The 18,735-nt window shown below is 34.9% G+C and overlaps 1 protein-coding gene across 1 annotated transcript in view; it reads left to right on the top strand.

Moving 5' to 3' along the window:
- Window positions 1-464: 464 nt before the first annotated feature.
- LOC136039754 (uncharacterized) overlaps window positions 465-18,735 on the top strand; it is a 53,121-nt gene continuing 34,850 nt past the window's right edge. Inside the window, exon 1 of the mRNA XM_065723604.1 lies at window positions 465-619. The gene's annotated coding sequence lies outside the window, so the exon portion shown is untranslated. The remainder of the gene's footprint in view (window positions 620-18,735) is intronic.

Here is an 18,735-nt window from a genome sequence, read left to right as displayed (position 1 = left end):
CTTTACGCATTTTTGGTCTCTTTGAGGGGTATTTTAGAAAGCTTAAAAATGGATGTGCTTCTCTAATAATGACAAAGAAACATTATGCGATCATTAGAATCTTGCTATATGCAGTAATACGCACTTTAGAGCACTTGGAACAAAACTAAACGCTTACCCTAAAAATTATTGATTTTAAAGTTTCCTCCCGCTTTATAAAATAGAATGGACTCTCTGTACCACCTTTTTAAGGGGTCTTCATTATACGGTTTAGCCTACTATTCGCGATAACCAAACCGGTTTCACTCTCCCTACTAAATTGCAGCCTCATCCCCTAGAAACCCTTTGGCTTTATAATCATTCCCCCCCTCCCTAAACAGAAGACTAAAATGCTGTCTCTGTATACACACTTCAAATTTTACGTCACTCACATTACGGTTTTACTACACAACTCGGAAGTAAGCAAACTAGTTTTTTTTTCTTTCCGCTAACATGTGACAGTGAAAGCCTTGATTTTTTTTTTTCAGTGGCTCCACCTTCTCAGGCATCTTCGGGCAGTTATGAATATTCGCAAATTTTACAATTAGTTTTGATTTGGTATCTTTTGAGAAATATTTATAATAATATCGATTCTTTGCTGGTAAGGATTTATATTTTTTTTTCTATTGCAACTGCCTTTGACAAGTAAGATTTTCTGTTTACATGCATAGATAGACGCTTTTTGATTGGAGAGGATCTGTCAAAAAAAAATTCAAGGGCTTCAATTGCCTAGAAAGTTTTTTAAGCTTTTAATCCGTATGGGTATTCGGATAAAAGTGAGGATATAATTCCCCTGTTCCTCTGCGCAGATACCGATAGGGGTGCCCAGAGGCAAAGGCGGGTCTAGAGCAACATCTTGGAGGGGGGCAGTGTAACAAAGGTGCAAGTAATTGACCAAATTGACAAGCTAATTTTAATAAAAAGGAAAAAAGAAAAGGAAATAAATGAGGCCACAAGAAAAACATTTGGGGCACAATTCCCCCGGCCTAAAAATTTATTCCCAAAATTTGAAAACTAAACTACAAATAATGATACTATAAAGCCGATTCAATGCCTTAAGCACTGCAGTAATATATAAACCATGCGACCAGACTGGCTAAACATGACACTGAGAGAAAATATAGGGCAGTAAAAAAGGAGGATTAGGAGAAAAATGTCGATATTTTGACCAAAATCTCCGCTAACTGTCGTCAGCGCAAAAAGAATGAAAATATAGACTAAAGCGTTTAGAAAAAGGCAAATTTCAAAAACGCCTAATGAAAATGAAGAGCCACCCTGAAAAAGAAGCGGTTGTGGTGACTCGTTACAGTTCAACATTAACAATAATTCATCCTAAAATTCGAACTTAAACAAAAAGAAAATTACTTGAATTCAAAATAGTCATTTCTGTAACTTTAATATTCCATAACTAGCTGTTGGGGTGCCGCTTCGCGCCACCCCAACACCTAGTTGGTGGTGGCGCTTCGCGCCCCCCAAGCCCCCCCGCGCGCGTAAGTCGTTACGCGCCATATTAGTTACGCACCATTGTAGTTGTGTCCCTGTGTCCCACCTGTGAATATATATATATATATATATATATATATATATATATATATATATATATATATATATATATATATATATATATATATATATATATATATATATATATATATGATTTTAACTACGTAAAACTTGCGAATATACGACATTCTTCGCTGTCCCATTGTCTGTGCATATAAATAGATTGTTAGGTTTACCGACTCTTGAACATGCAACATATAACTGTCCATGGGAAAACAATCCGTATTCAGATCTATACCTCATGATTCTAATGATTGCCCTTGAGCTTTGTTGATGGTGATTGCTAATCGACCATTCCCTGTGTCGCCGTCATCATTTATATATCCCCCTGTACCCCCAGGCGTCCCCGTTGTAGTTGTGTCCCTGTGTCCCGGTCGTAATTTATATTCCCTGTGTCCCGGTCGTCATTTGTGTCCCCGTGTCCAGGTCTGTATATACATTCGTTTTTGAATTGGTCTTTTTTTTAGTTTTTAGTTTTTTACCGTTTTTTTAGTTATACCTCATGATTTTAAGGATTGCCCTTGAGCTTTGTTGATGGTGATTGCTAATCGAACATTCCCTGTGTCCCCGTCGTCATTTATATATCCCCCAGTGCCCCCCGGCGTCCCCGTTGTATTTTTGTGTCCCTGTTTCCCGGTCGTCATTTATATTCCCTGTGTCCCGGTCGTCATTTGTGTCCCGGTGTCCCGGTCTGTATATACATTCGTTTTTGAATTGGTATATGATGAAATAAATTTTTGTGTTTTTCCCCTTTTTTCTTTTTAGTTTTGTTTTTGGTTTTTACTTTTTTTTAGTTTTTTTATTTTTTTTCTTTTTAGTTTCTTTTGTAGTTTTTACCTTTTTAGTTTTTTTTATTTTTATTTTTTTAGTTCTGTTTTTCTCCTTTATTTTTTCAGTTTTTTCCTTTTTTTCTTTTTTAGTTTTTTAGGTTTTTAGCTTTTTTAGTTTTTTTTTATTAGTTTTTAGTTTTTTTTTTCTTTTTAGTTTTTTTTGTAGTTTTTACCCTTTTTTTAGTTTTTTAGTTTTTTTACTGATGTCCTGGTCGTCATTTATATTCCCTGTGTCCCGGTCGTCATTTGTGTCCCGGTGCTTTGTTGATGGTGATTGCTAATCGAACATTCCTTGTGTCCCGGTCGCTTTCTCTTTGAGTGTCCCGGTCGTCATTTATATTCCCTATGTCCCGGTATCCCGGTCGTCATTTGTGTCCCGATGTCCCGGTCTGTAATTTCGTCAGTCGACAAACATGACGTCAGTCGACACACAAACATGACGTCACTCGACACACACACACACAGACAACTTATTTTTACATATATAGATTGTGTTGTGATATGGATTTTAATTTCTGTCAGTCCCTCGATCCCCCCCTCAATCTTTCAACAAGGACCACCATGTGAGGGTCCCTATAAATTTTTATTCTTAAAATGGACATATATCAAATTTAATACTTTAAAAAACACTCTTATCACGATAGTAAGGTCCAAGATTAAAACTCCACTGCGAGTAGGGAGGAAAACCCGGACTTCCCAGCCCACCCCAATAAGCTTCGAGTTGTTCACAGGCTTTACAAACTTTCTTGGATTTTTAAAACTTTTTTTTGTCACCCTTAGAACTAAATATCGGGCTCCACCCTTGAAAAAAAAATTCAAGCAAAAATACCTCATCTGTTAGCTCCAACACTCGAATGCCTCTGGAGGGTAATGGAGGGTAAATTATTTATTGTCATGCCTTTGTTTTTCTTTTTTTTTTGCTTTTTTGTGTCCAGCTTATTTGTAGTTTGCTAGTTACTAGGACATTAAACTCTATAAAAGGCGGAACCCAAGTAGAAAGCTGCTGCACCTGAACCCACCCCACTCTGTAAATGTAAACAATTACATAAAAAATACAAATTTCCTATGCGGAGTGGTTTTAAAAGGCCTTTAAAAGCGTCCGATTTCTCCCGCGTACCAAAGGCCGGAGTTTTACATACCCACCCAAATTCCCTCGCACACTTTTTCGTTCCCCCCTCCGTGTCTACCCAAACCACTTCCCCCGCCTCAGTCTCGTTCACATCAGCAGGCAGCACTCCCACTGAACAACAGCAACTCACAGCAGCCATCCCGCTTAGTAACAGGTTTTCGCTATTAGAAGAAATTGATTGTTTTGTAATAAATCCTAATTGTTCTCCTCGTGCTTCATCCATATCATTGCCCGTTCCCCCACCTCCAAATCCCCAAGACAAATCCTTCTCTTACTCTAATAATTCATCTATCGATGTTGACTCCAATAGTCATCCCATAAAAGTCAAATGTGTTCCCTCAGTCCCTTGTTCTGACTACATTAATCTGGCCCCCGCTACGAATCCCACCACACCCCCTGTACCCATTTGTAATTTTAATAAAGTCAAGTGTAAAAACGGTACCTTTGCAGGTCGTTTTAAATTCCCCACACTTTTGTTAAGCAACGCTGAAAGTCTTAATTTTGAAAAACTTAATTAATTAGACTCCTTTTCTAAAATATGTAGATAAGACATAATCGCTATTACTGAAGTACACGCTCAAAATACACACATGTTAAAAATGAATAATTTCTCCCAGTTCATTAAACTGAGACCCGAAACCCACCCTCTGGGTAAGAAAGGGGGTGGAATTCTTTTCTTTGTCTCTAATGATTTTTATCCTTCAGAAATTTTAGTTCCTTGTCTTACTCCCTTTGATGAAATTTTGTGGGTTTGTGTTCGACCTAAGGTCTTACCACGTCCTTTCAATTTGATTGTCCTGTGTTGTTTTTGCTACTCTCCTGGGCAGAGAGCGGCTGAAAAAATTAATTTTATTAAAAAATTGCATGGCAATGCTGACTATATACTATCTAAATACCCAAGTGCTGCAATTTTCCTCTTAGGTGATGTAAATGAATTAAAACTTGAGTCTACATGTAATACTTTTAGTCTAAAGCAAATTGTAAAAGTCCCTACTACCAAAGGCAATTCTACTCTTGATTTAATATGCACCAATATGTCAAATTTCTACAGACCCGTCACTATTCTTCCCCCTCTCGGAGGTAGTTACCACTTTAGCCTACTCCTATCTCCACTAGCTACAGTTAAACATTCCTTTACTATTACTGAAACCGTCTTTAGACCTCTAATTGACTCAGGACTCTATAATTTTGGCTCTTGGATCTCTAGTGAAAATTGGTCCCATGTGTACCAAACAAATGATGTCGACTTCAAGGCTTTGTCCCTCCAAAAGTTATTGAGGAGTAATTATGAAGCCCATTTTCCGGTGAAAAAAATTAAAATATGCTCTACCGATAAACCTTACATTACTGCGACTTTTTAAAAAGTAACAAGGAAAAAAATCAATTTGTTCAAGCAAGGATATATCACACAGGCTAATGATCTAAGAAAGTTCCTGAAGAGAAATTGAGAAAGGCAGCTTCTGAGTATTACAATAGTAAGGTTAAGGATCTGTAATCTAACAAGCCCAAACAATGGTACAGGGAAATTAAAGAGATTTGCGGAAAAAACCTTGTTGAAGTTAATTTTCATCTCCCTGAGCCCCCTTACAAGATAGCCAACGATTTGAACCTGCATCTTGCGTCCATTGTACAAAGTCTCCCCCCTTTCACTGGCTCAGGTCAAACTATTCCTCCCTCCACCTCTTTCCCCCAAATTTCTCCCTCTGATGTTATAAATAAAACCCGAAAGCTCAAAAAATCAAGTACTTGCCCATTAGACTTCCCAATTGACTTGATTGAAGCCTTTTCAGACACAATTGCTGGACCTTTAACTGATATAATATGAAAAAAACTTCGTTTTCTTAAAGAGTTAAAGAGGCTGCGTTCCAAAGTCGAACCTTAAAACGTACAGGAATTAGAAGAGGCAGTTGGGGGGCTGCCGCCCCCCAAACCCCCAGCTTTTAAAGACTCTTTTGTACAGGTTTTTTTTTTGGGGGGGGGGACTTCATTGTTACTAATTACTAGTTTCGGCGCAATGGTTCTCCTGTCCTCTGTGTTTAACATTTTTCGAAGTTATTCCATTATTCATTCATTTCAATTTTTTGTTAATTAAAAGAGGGCCTTTCCGAAGCCAAGAGCTGGGGGTTAGCAAAAAAACAAAAAACCTGTACAAAAGAGTCTTTAAAAGCTGGGGGTTTGGGGGGCGGCAGCCCCCCAACTGCCTCTTCTAATTCCTGTACGTTTTAAGGTTCGACTTTGGGACGCAGCCTCTTTAACTCTTTAAGAAAACGAAGTTTTTTTCATATTATTTCTGTACGTTTTTCTACAATCCATGGTGGATGTAATTTAATAATTCCTGTACTCCTCGTGGAGGAATTAGGAGAGGAAGTTGGGTGGCTGCAAGAAGACTATTAGAAGACTATAAGAAGACTATACTATAGGAAGACTATTAGGAGAGGCAAACCCCCCGCTTTTAAAGACTCTTTTGTACAGGTTTAATTTTTTTTCATATTAATTCTGTACGTTTTTCTACAATCCATGGTGGATGTAATTTAATAATTCCTGTACTCCTCGTACAGGAATTAGGAGAGGAACCCCCCCCCCCCCCCCCCCCGCTTTTAAATCATTGTATAAAATAGAAAAAAAATAGATAGAATGATCGAAATGTTTCTTTTGCTCATAAGAAGCTAATATTCTGTTATCTCTCAAATGATAAGCTGTCCATGTGTTATCAAAATTTTTTTGATGTTGTGAAAAAAAACCTCCCGTAAGGGACTTGAACCCTTGACCCGAGGATTAAAAGTCTCACGCTCTACCAACTGAGCTAATAACTTGCATGTGTGTAAATATAACTTCTCAATAGCTTTTAAAAATTTCAAATTAACATGGGCTCTTATGGAGAGAAATCCGTTAATTAAATAGCTAATGGGTGGTTTCTGGAAAACAGGGAAGGAGTTATCGGATCGAGCTGAAATTTCGCGGATGAGCTCCTGGGCCGTAGGGGACCTTAACTTGTGAATTTCAGCCCGATCGGACAACGTTAAAAGGGGTGGGGGGGGGGGGGGTTGGAGGGTCGAAACTTTCGGGGGGTTAAGATTTTCCTACGAAACTTTCATGGGCACTTACTCGGAGAATTCCGCATCGAATGAGTCTTCGTACACCCAGATCCGATGTCGGATGTGACCTGTAGGCGTCTAGGAAAAAAAAGTAAATGAATTTTAAGTGGCTATGCGTGGTTTCTGGAAAACAGGGAAGGAGATATCGGATCAAGCTGAAATTTCGCGGATAAGCTCCTGGGCCCTAGGGGACCTTAACTTGTGAATTTCAGCCCGATCGGACAACGTTAAAGGGGGGCTTGGGTTGACAGGTCGAAACTTTCGGCCAGATTTTCCCCATGAAGAAAAAGTTGGAGGGGGGATGAAATTTTGCAGGTTTCTTAGTTGGAGCTCGGGCTACGAAATGCATCCCTCCCCATCCGTCTGCGACCACTGGAACCGAAGATCGCTTAACATTGTCGTGTGTCGCCTCTTTATAGAGGCACGAGTGTGCCTCCTTGATTTCTAACCAAATTACAGAATCTGGTAAATTCCCAAGTTGCTGGAAACTAGGTTTTATAACACCCATCCCAAAGAAATCTTCCAGTCTGACTATAACCAACATGCGTCCTATTACACTCACTCCGGTTTTTTCTAAGCTTTACGAAGGGTTCCTTTGTGACTGGCTTAAAATTAAAATTATACCACGCATTGACATCCGACAGGTTGGTAATTTAAGAAAAACCTCCACCACCCATTACCTTGTACACTTGATTCACACGATCCTAAGTGAACTAGAGAAACCAAATGTTTGGCTAAACCTGGTTTTAGTCGATTTCCAAAAAGCGTTTGACTTAGTTGACCACAATATCCTAATTCGTTTACTACATGATAACTTTGAAAATGACCCACTTTTAGTAAATATTGTTATATCGTTCCTTTCAAACAGATCACAGGTTGTAAAATACAAAAATACCTTCTCTAACCCCCTCCCTAGGTACTGTGGAATACCTCAAGGAACCTTATTGGGACCACTATTATTTCTTGTCATGATTAACGAAATTGGCAAAGAATTCCCCCAAAGATGGAAATATGTGGATGACCTGTCGATCCTTGAAGTATGTCATAGGAATATTAAAAGTGACCCCGCTGAAATCCTAACCCAATGTTCGGATGAATCTAAGAATCTAAATATGACAGTAAATCCCACTAAATCACCGATAATGACGATCAACTTCTTGAAATCTGCTCCTGCTTTTTGCGACCCGATCCCAAGCGAAATGCTAGTGAAACATGTTAAGCCTCTTGGTGTCACAATTTCTAATGATCTTAAGTGGGACACACATGTTTCCAACATTGTTAAACAAGCAAATGTTTCACTATCCATTTTTAAGCTGCTAAACAAATTTAATTGTCCTAAGATACATTCCCTCCGTGTTTACTTATCCTTTATCAGGCCGTTATTGGAATATGCATGTTCGGTCTGGCATTCGCAACTTTCAAATGAACTTAGTGACAAAATCGAGTCGGTCCAAAAGCGTTCGCTCAGGATCATTTACAAAGAAGGCAAAATTCCATACTCCTTCCTCCTTAAAGCTGCACGCATTACCACCTTAAAAGAAAGGAGGGAAAAAATTTGCCTGCTTTTCGCTAAATCAGTCATTTCCAATCCCCGTACTGAGGACTTACTCCCTGATTTTCACAATCCCGTTAGACTCCGACTTCCCCGGTCAGCCTCCTTAGCAATCCCAACTTACTTTCCGATCCATGCTGTTACAGAGAGGTTTCGTAAAAGTTCTATACCCTTTATTTTGGAACACCTCAATAATAATTCGTGATTATGTACTTGCCAAATTCCCCTTTTCCTCTATTGCCGTTTTTATTTTTTTGATTTACTGCAATGTTTTTGTAATTTAATTGTTAAGTTTACTGATTTGCCCTTTATCTTTGATGATTTTGCTTTTTTAATTTCTTTTTAATTTTAAGTGTTATACATAATGTACTGTTTTGATTTTTTTTTTTTTCTTAGCTTTTACTGACATATAAAGCGAATTCGGCTCTATAGAGCTTGTGATAGTCTTTTGGAAATAAATATTATCTTATCTTATCTTCTTATCTTATCTTTAAAACATGGCTATAAATACAAGACGATCGAATTTGATAACTAGGCTCAAATTTTTGATAACTAGGCTCAAATTTTATAACTAGGCTCAAATTTTTGATAACTAGGCTCAAATTTTTGAATGGGCAGTGTTACTGAAAAAGTATTTAAGAAAAAAAAATATGGGTCAATGATCGAATCTAAAAATAGGAATGGTTGGCTTATCAATCTATCGTTTTTTAACTTTCAAATTTTCAACAAGTTATAATTTTAGAAAAAGAGAAATTCATTATATTTTTGCAACCAAGCATCGCATAATTGTGAAAGAAAAAAAAAACAATGCCGTGCTATGCACTACTTAAATATTAAATCAGCAACGTAGCATATCAGCGTATCTAATTGTTGCACAAAGATACCATATTTTAAAAATGTGCACTATTTTGCAATATCGTTGGTCTTTTACTTTCTTATTATGGTCCAAAGACGGTATATTTGGTTCAGTTAGGCTATAAAGAGAATGTGTGCACAACAAATCAAATGAATAAAAAAGCCCCAAGTTTAAATTAGCAGCCACGAAAAGACTTATTTTCTAGCCCTCTTTGAGATATTTTACAGGGATAGGGAATTATAGGGCTCCCTTAAAACTTACAATTTTTTGCCAAGCCTGCAACTTTAAAGTACCAATGACGCCAAAATGAAAACGTTTTTGACCCATTCCATGGACCCATCTCTTCCCAAAAGATTTCTCTTCTGGTTGTTACAAAATTGTAAAGTTTTTAAGGTATTAAACAAGGCCGTATTCAGGGGAAGGTGGCTACTGAGTTTGACCCTCCCCACCCCACCCTAAAAAATTATTTTTTTCGACTCACAAAAACGGAACAAAATGCAAATAAACATATTTTTGATGCATTTTTAAGGTTTTTATGAACCCCCCTCCGAATAAAAATCCTGGATACACCCTTTGCAGCAAAACGTTTTCACGAACGTTTCCAATGTTGAAACATCAAAATAAGTAATCAAAACTAATTAGTTAATTTTGACAACACTTCTCGTCCGTAAAAATTCAGCAAAACAATTTGTTGAATCCTAAATGAAAACGTTCTTCAAACGAAAGCTAGGCCTTCTAAAGTTGTTCGGTACCATGTATTTCTAGCTAATTGTTAATGATTTTTCAGCAACGTTTCTTTTCATTTTTTTTTTTATATTTTGTGCCTACTACCACTGAAAACTCTAAGAATGTATGCAGAAGTCTTTTTCATTAGAAATAGACCCCCCCTCCAATTTTTTCGGATTATTTAAGCTGCATGTGTTTGTTCAATTTTCCTCTTAACCAATAAAAACAATTAGAATTCATTATCACTATCATTGGCACTACAACTTGCTCCAAAAGGACAAGAAAATTATATCCTTAGATCAGAGCCGTTTCTAGGGTTGGTGCCTGGGGCAAGAATTAATAACAACGCCCATCTGTTGACTGAAATATAAGCAAAAAAACGAATCAAAGCAAAAAAAATTGACTGAAGTAGGCAACCGCCCAGCCACGGTGTCTAGGAAAGCTGCCCCGGTTGCCCCCCTTGTTTGAAAGACTCTGCTTTAGGTTCATAAATTCATATGTATACATTTATTGAGCGGGAAGTAATATTATTTAGGCTATTTTCTGGAGAATATTTAAACTTGCTTAGAAAATAGTATGTCCTTCTTTTTAATCGTTGCCAACTCATCTTCAATGTACTATTTTACAATCTAAAAAGAAAATTGCAAAGCAAATTTAAAAAGTGGAATATGGTAGATGGCCAAAGTGGAATCTCAGCTACGGAATAATAGTAAAAGTGCTATCTTACGTTTAAGGTCATATCCAAAGGGGTTATGGTGGAGGTTGGACCCCCCCCCCCGAAATATAAAAAGGTAACAAAAATGCATATAAACAAAGTTATGATGCATTTTACAAAGTTTTTTGTACCTCTCCTCCCTGAACAGAAATACTGGATACGGCCTTGCTTGCGTTGCAATCATAAAACTGTAGGACAGAAGAAAACTAAATTACCAAAAACTTACCAAGAGAAGGTAAACCTAAAAAAAATGTTTTTGAACATCTCCGTTTTTCAGTTCCAAATGTTGTTTTGCACAAACTTCATTTAACTTGTTGTTTTTTTAACTCAACCCTCACTTGATTCAACTCCCGGCAATCTAACCCTCATTTAACTCAACACCATTTATCTCACACCCCTTGCAACTCTACCTTTATTAAATTCAACCCCAATTCAATTTTACAATTCCATCAGGTTAGGCTAGAATAGGTTGAATGGGGTTGATTTGCATGATGGGTGGGTTGAACGGGAGTTGGGCTACATGGGGTTGAGCTGTATGAGCTAAGGTAAAAGGGGTTGAGTTGCACAGGATTGAACTGAATGGAGCTTGGATTAAACGTGGGTTGAGTTTATCTGGGATTAAGTTAAACGAAGATTGAGTTGAACGGGGTTGGGTTGTACGCACTTCCCTTTTTTTGATCCTGACAAACTAAAAATATATTTGAGAAATGTTTCTTTTTTCACATATGGTATATTATTTTTGTTGAATCTTGTCTCTATTTTTTTATTTATTTATATATTTTTTTGTCGAAATAACATTTAAATGACAATAAAATCAAAGAATTTTAATTACGCAGACACGGGCATAAATAAAGTAAAAACAGTAAAATGTATGCAGTACCACTCGCATCATGGTTTTTGGGATTAGTTTGGGGTTTTTGGGGTAGGTTTGGGGTTTTTGGGATTATGCTGACAAAATTGTTTAATGGAATTGAAAACAAAGAATTAGAATTCTTAAAACACATCCATAAATTCATTAGGGGTTATGCCATATCACGAACATCAATTCATTTTGAACATGTTCGATATACATAGTTTTGTTTTGGGGCAAGTTATGCAGATGAAATTGTTTAACAAGAATAAAATCAAAGAATTAGAATTACATAAACGCATACGGATATGGTAGCTCGAATGTACAAACGCATACGGGACTAGGCGCAAAGTTATTTAATTAATACCTTATTTTTTAATAATTGTTATCTTAATTTCACAATCGTAATTTTTTAGTTATTTTTTCATTTTCAATTATTTTTTTAAATTAAATATTTTGTCAATTTAAATATTTTTTCAATTTAATTTACAATTAATTAGTAATTTATTTTAATCATTATTATCTTAATTTAGTTATTTCAGTATTGTTTAGGCTAATTTTCTTAATTTATTTTGTTTTACTAATTAATTAATAATTTTAGTTTACTTTAGTTTAATCGAAATAAAACTGAAAAATTACTTGATGATTATAACTCTTAGATAATTCATTTTAAATTTTGCGCAGAAGATGAAATTGTTTAACAAGAATGAAATCAAAGAATTAGAATTACACAAACGCAAACGGGAATAGTAGCGGAAAAAACTTGCTTTCACTACGTCAGGGTCATCAGTAAAGAATTGCATACAATTAATAAGAGAATGAACAACCTTTAACCATGATGCAGCTCATATGAATTTTTGGAAGGCCAGTGTCAACCAAATAAAAGATGGTTGCATTCTTGTTGAAAACTGACAACTTGACGAAAGGCGATAAATTGCAATGCAAGAAAAATGGAGAACGGTGAATTTTGGAATTTTTTGTGTATTTAGAGGGATTATTAACGTTAATTAAACGGTAAATTTAACGTTACGGAAAAGCTCAGTAGTCAGAAGAAAAATGATGTATTGTTCAGAATATGTATTAGATACGCCTTATAATCTTACCTACCCTGCTGTATCAATTGGTGAGGTACATAATGGCAAGATGTGCTTTTACGGGGGACAGAGGGGGCACTTTTACCAAGCACAGAAATGTTCGTGTTGCAAAATTTCAAACAAATAATCTGACGGTTGTAGTCATTAGTATTTCTTTATATCAAATTTTTATTAAAACAAAGTAGAGGGTACAGTTGGCAGTAAGTAAAATCAAATTGAATCAAAACTTTTCTATTTCCCCATATCTTCAACACCACTCCTAAAATAGAAGAAGGTTGAAAGAATTTAAGTAACTTTAAATTGAATTTTAAGCAGAAAGTAAGTAGACCAAGTCAACGAATTATAAGCAATCAATTGAGACGAATTAATAATTTTACTGAGGCTAGAGTAAAAAAAAATCCAAATTTCAATAAATAGAAAACTATGCTAATGAATGAAAATTTGTTAATAAATATATATTTTGTTAAAAATTTTGCCTGAAAACTTTGACAGACAGAGGGGGGGGGGAGGCACTAATAATGATCTTGCCCCGGGCGCAAGAGAAGCCAGAACCGCTACTGATAATGAAAAAGAAAACACTGCCAAATGATGATATAAATAAACCAAAACAATGAACTAAAACACAACATAATCTAACATTGCGACCATCTGACTAATAGTTTTCTTCAGCGAAATATACTATGTTTTGGCTGAGTCTTTTTGAGGTAATGAAGCCAATACCCTGTCCAAATTTTATGTTTTTTTTTGTGGATTTTAGTTTATTATTATTTTATTGAAGAAGTTTTGAATAAGTTATATATATATATATATATATATATATATATATATATATATATATATATATATATATATATATATATATATATATATATATATATATATATATATATATATATATATATATATATATATATATATGTATATATATATATATATATATATATATATATATATATATATATATATATATATATATATATATATATATATATATATATTGCGGCAGTTCTGGCCTCTCTTGCGTCGGGAAAAAATTTTGATGAGCACCTCCCCCGGTCCCCCAAAACTTTTCTAGCCAAGTTCTAACAAAAAAAAATGTATTTATTAACAAGACTGTTTTCAATTTACTAGTTAATCAATAATTTATTTTTCAGTTGTCATTATCTTAATGTCATAATCTTAATTTTTAATATTTTTTTAATTTACTAATTTAATTTATCCATTAATTAATCATTTATTTTAATCATTATTATCTTAACTTAGTTATTTCAATATTGTTTAGGCTAATTACTTTTAATTTATTTTATTTTACTAATTAATTAATAATTTATTCGTTGTTTTCGTTTATTAACTGCACCCTCTACTTTATTTCAATCGAAATGAAATTGAAAAATTACTTAATATATATATGTATAATATATATATTAATATAATATATATATATATATATATATATATTTATATATATATATATATATATATATATACATATATATATATATATATATATATATATATATATATATATATATAAATATATATATATATACATATATATATATATATATATATATATATATATATATATATATATATATATATATATATATATATATATATATATATATATATAAGGAACGCTGGGCAGAACATTTTAAGAACGTTTTTAATTGACCTAGATCGCCTCAGACACCCAATATCCCAGAAGTACCTTTGTTCGACTTAGGTATTAACCTAGACTGAATCTCTCCCACTCAGATCTTAAGCGCCACCAAGAAATTAAAAAATGGCAAGTCACATAATGCTGATAGCATCGCTAACAAAAGTGTTATTTCAGTACTATTATAGTCATTTTTTTAACTATAGTACCGCAAAATGCTTTGTGGCACGCAAATTTCGGCGATTGTAGTATTTAAGGAACCTACCTTGGTGGCAAGCCTGCTTACCTATAGGTTTTAGGCTTGTGGTCAGGGTTGCCGCCGTAGGTAATGTGATGCCTAATTTGGAAATTTTTTAAGCTTAATGATTTTACCTGCAAAAACTCGTAATTTTACTATTTTTGTGCTAGAACTGCTTGTGTTGGTGCAGTATTGATGTCCCTCCCCCACTCCAGCTGCAGGGTTACTAAAATAGCAAGAATGTCCTATTTCAGCACTATTACAGTCAATTTTGTTTACTATAGCACCGAAATTGCTCTGTAGGATGCAAATTTGGGCAATTATAGCATAGGAAATGCCCGAGGTTACAACCCTATCCAGTATTATGGTCCACGAATGTGTCCCCTGAGCTTCCAAAAACGTGTAATTTTTAGTTGAAATGTGTTCATCTTTAAATCTCAAGAACTAGAGATTTTTTTTTCAGTTGTATTATTGGCCAAAAGACGCTTTGTAAGCCTCTTTCAAAGCGGCCAGTTAATATCAGATGTAATCAAAACGAAAAAAAAATCTCTATAAAACGTTTATACAAAATGACTTGGAGTGAAAGCACGAAACTCATATGAACATACAAATCCCTTGCTTTGGAGAAAATACTATACTTACGACATCTCTGGCAAAACATGAATCCTCAGAAAAGGCAAAACAAGAAAAAACACTATTTTGGTGAAAAGTGACAAATTTATACCAAATTATAAATCCATTTAGAAAATGTTTCGTTTTATGTCATAAAAGTACAAAATATGTACCTTTTTTGTCCTTTTATTTCCCAAATTTCTAGAACATTTCACTTTGTCATTTTATATTGTTTTGTCCTGGGACATGGGAATGCGTCCTTTTGACATAAAATGTGCCCAGTTGGCAGCAATACTTACGGCTATATGTTTAATGCTGTTAAAAAAAAAGTTTTCCACATTTTCAGGCATATTTCAGGCCCCCATTCAAGGGACATGTCACATCAATACCTTAATTGCATTAGCTATCCCTTGGCCAGCGAAATTACGGGTTTAAGTTTTAAAACTTCCAGGAAAAGGATTGTTTCACTGAAGTACTTAAGCATATAACTTCCGAGTCGATTAAAAAAAAAAGTTTTTCGGTCCCATTATTGGCCCTAGTTTTGGTTGAAAGAATTTTTCTTTGTTTTTGTTTTCCTTTTCTCGTGCACTGATTTCCCCTTGGCTAAGGAAATTGAAGATGGAAGTTTCAAGTTTTTTTTAGTTTTATTCGTCTTAGGTCGTAATATCGCTCTTTACTTTTCCTTAGAGAACTTTTTTGGGACATAATTTTTTTAATTAATGAAAATAAATTATCAACGTGGGAGAATACTGCTCGGATCAGTTTTTTTAGCCTCAGAAGCCAATTTTAATTACAAACATCACATGTCTAACGGCTGTTCACTTTTTTGTTTATTTATTGCTTTTTATGCGGGAAAAACAAGGATCTAAAAAAGTCATTGAACTTGATAAAGATGGAAACCTAAGCAGATGGCTGATATGAATGTGAAGCTTTGATAATTATTCACATTTTTCATTTTGTGTAAATGTGAAAGTGTAAAAAAGAAGGAAAGTCCTTGTCATGTGTCAGCTATGATGTACTTACTTGATTTTGACAGGAGCCAGACAGAGCTTCGTAATACCCAGTAAAAACGACTTGGGAATACTCCCAACGAAAATTTCACCCTGTTGGCGGCAGCCTATTGAAATGACAAATTTTAATGCGTATGTTCTGTCATTATTCCAACTTTCTTTTCTTTTTTTTCTTTTTTTGATGACCTGATTTTGTGACCAAATCTTCAAATCGGGACCCGATTTTGACCACATTAGTGGCCAACCAATTTCTGATATGGACTTCACCGATGACGTTCTTCTTTTTGAGAAGCCAAACACAGAGGCGACATCTGCTACCAGTGCTACTAGATAGACACTGTAGATGACAAGGCTTGGAGAGTAGGATTTACTGTGAACGATGGTAAGGCAATAAGCGAGGCCACGTCTAATTTTCCGCTGATACTAAAACATCAAACGTCAGTAAGGTAATAAGCAAGGCCACTTCTAATCCTCCGCTGATATTAAAAGTCCAACTCAAACAATTGAACAGGGCAAACAATTTTAGTAGTAATGTAGGTAGAACTAAAGATAATGGTGAACTGTCAAACAAGATCAAGAGAAGAATCGGGCAAGTGACATCGGCAGTTAACAAGGTGAAACCTGGAGCAGTAAAGACTCTGTGCGCCTGAAGCTCCGCCTCCTGAGCAGTAATATGTCGTCTATTACCCCTATGCTAGGGAGTGTTGGAAAACAACAACTCTGAGCTGAAGAATCGTGTCCCAGCCGTTGAGAACACGTACCCAGTTACAATAAATTACCTTAATTTTTGTTTATATTTAATGGTCTATTCTACTATATGATACAAAAAAATATTCAAACACTATCAATGTCATATTGTGTATTTTGAAATATGTTACGACTGTCTTATTCGATAAAAAGAAAAACCTTTGTTTGCTAAATCAGGTCAAACTGCCAAAAGACAGCCATATTGTAAGTTACTGAAGAATCCTTATTTAAAACCTGATAATTATAATTCGAATTAAATTATTGACTGCTTCAAAGACAAACATGCGCAAACCCACAGGTGCTCCTTTTAGCACAATAATAAGCAAGCATGCGAAAAGTCAATAATTTGATATTTTATTGCCACAAATCCTTAATGAAAAAGGTGATGAATTGAACCAGTCATTATTTTAAATGTGCTCTCAGAAAAATATAGGATCCCGCCTTTGAGATTGGTCTAGAGAATCTCCTCCCTAATAAACTTGAATAATTTGTGCAGAGATTTGAGGGGAATCCCCTCATCAGAGAACTGTTCCTATTTTTCCCCTCCCGGCCTTAAAAAATTTGCTAGCACCTTGACACTAGAGTCTATGTATACCAATGAATTATTTTTAAAGACCGAAAATTCACTGATGCTCGGAGATGTTACACAATATTGAGGTTTGGACTGGGATAAGTCGGAAAAGAAACCTTTGATTATTTTGTTGTTATACAATATTGGAAGACATTTCGGGAAAATGCAGGAATATTGGGCCTTGAAATTGCCATTAGAAATTTCAATTAAAGAGTTTTCCTTTCTCCCGAGAGTTTGCGCATTTATATTTTTATATGTTTTACTTGATCCTTTACAAGTTAAAACTAAGATGGAAAGACAAGAGTTATTAACTGGTGGAAATGAAAATAAAGTATTTGATGTTCGAAGATATTTCAAATGTTACAGATTTGGACTATGACAAACCAGAAAAAAATGTGAAGCTGTTTTTGAGCGTTTGAAACCGTATATCCAAGATATATAATTTCAGTTAAGAGTTTTTTTTTTACCAGAGAGATCACAATTTTAGATTTTACTACTTTTCGCCCCTATTCTTGACGATATTAAACAAAGATGAAAACATAGAAGCTAAGAGGAACAAAATAAATATTCAAAAAAAAAAATAATGTAAAAACCAGAAATAGATCAGCTCAATTTAAATGAGACTTCCTGAATAGAATTTAGAAGTCCACCGTTCAAACCCAAATTATTTTGGTATATCTTGTTTTTTGACTAGTATTCGCGTTGATAGGAAAGGAGTGTATTTTTAATACCATGGAGGGAAAATATACCTTACATGTTTTTTATGCAACAATAGAAACTAATTTTCAACTTACTCGAGGAAGTAGTTCACGAAATAAAAAAAAAGCAATCCGTCGACAAAAACAGGAAAGGTCAGATATAAAAAACGTATAAGTCATATAAAACAAATAGGGGCATTTGCCTAATCACACTTCCCGCCATTCTGAGATTCACTTATTTGGGAAAGAGAGTTGGGCAACGTTGCCAACACTTTAAAATAAACTGTACTTTTTTTCTGAATAAAATTGTGCCGGGAGAAAATTACTTTGTACCATCTGAACAGCCGGTTAAAAATTTGCTATAACAAGGAAATAATGTTCAATATAATAAAACTTGGACATATATCTGAGTCAGAAAGGAGCAAGTAAAATCCAAATTTATTGGTAAATTTGTATTATACCAAAAATTTCCCATTGTGTCACATTGAACCAAGACGTCTAAATTGTACCAAAAACGGCCCCATATATACCGCTCTGGCAAATCTGGAGCTGACTGTGATGATAATATCACCCTTTTTGCTTTTCTTTCTTTTTTGGATCGACCGATTCGTAGGCTAGAAATGAGCATTTTCCCCTCTAAATATTCTCATATGGGAAAATGAAGAAAAATAAACCACCAAAACCATTTATGACCCCCCTCCTGGAAATGACATTGGCTGCGTGGGACTAGATTGTACTGTAACAGTGGAGATTTATGTTGAAAAAGTAAAT

This window comes from Artemia franciscana, chromosome 20 (assembly GCF_032884065.1).
Source record: "Artemia franciscana chromosome 20, ASM3288406v1, whole genome shotgun sequence".
Classification (NCBI taxonomy): domain Eukaryota; kingdom Metazoa; phylum Arthropoda; class Branchiopoda; order Anostraca; family Artemiidae; genus Artemia; species Artemia franciscana.
This window is presented reverse-complemented; position numbering and strand designations above follow the sequence as displayed.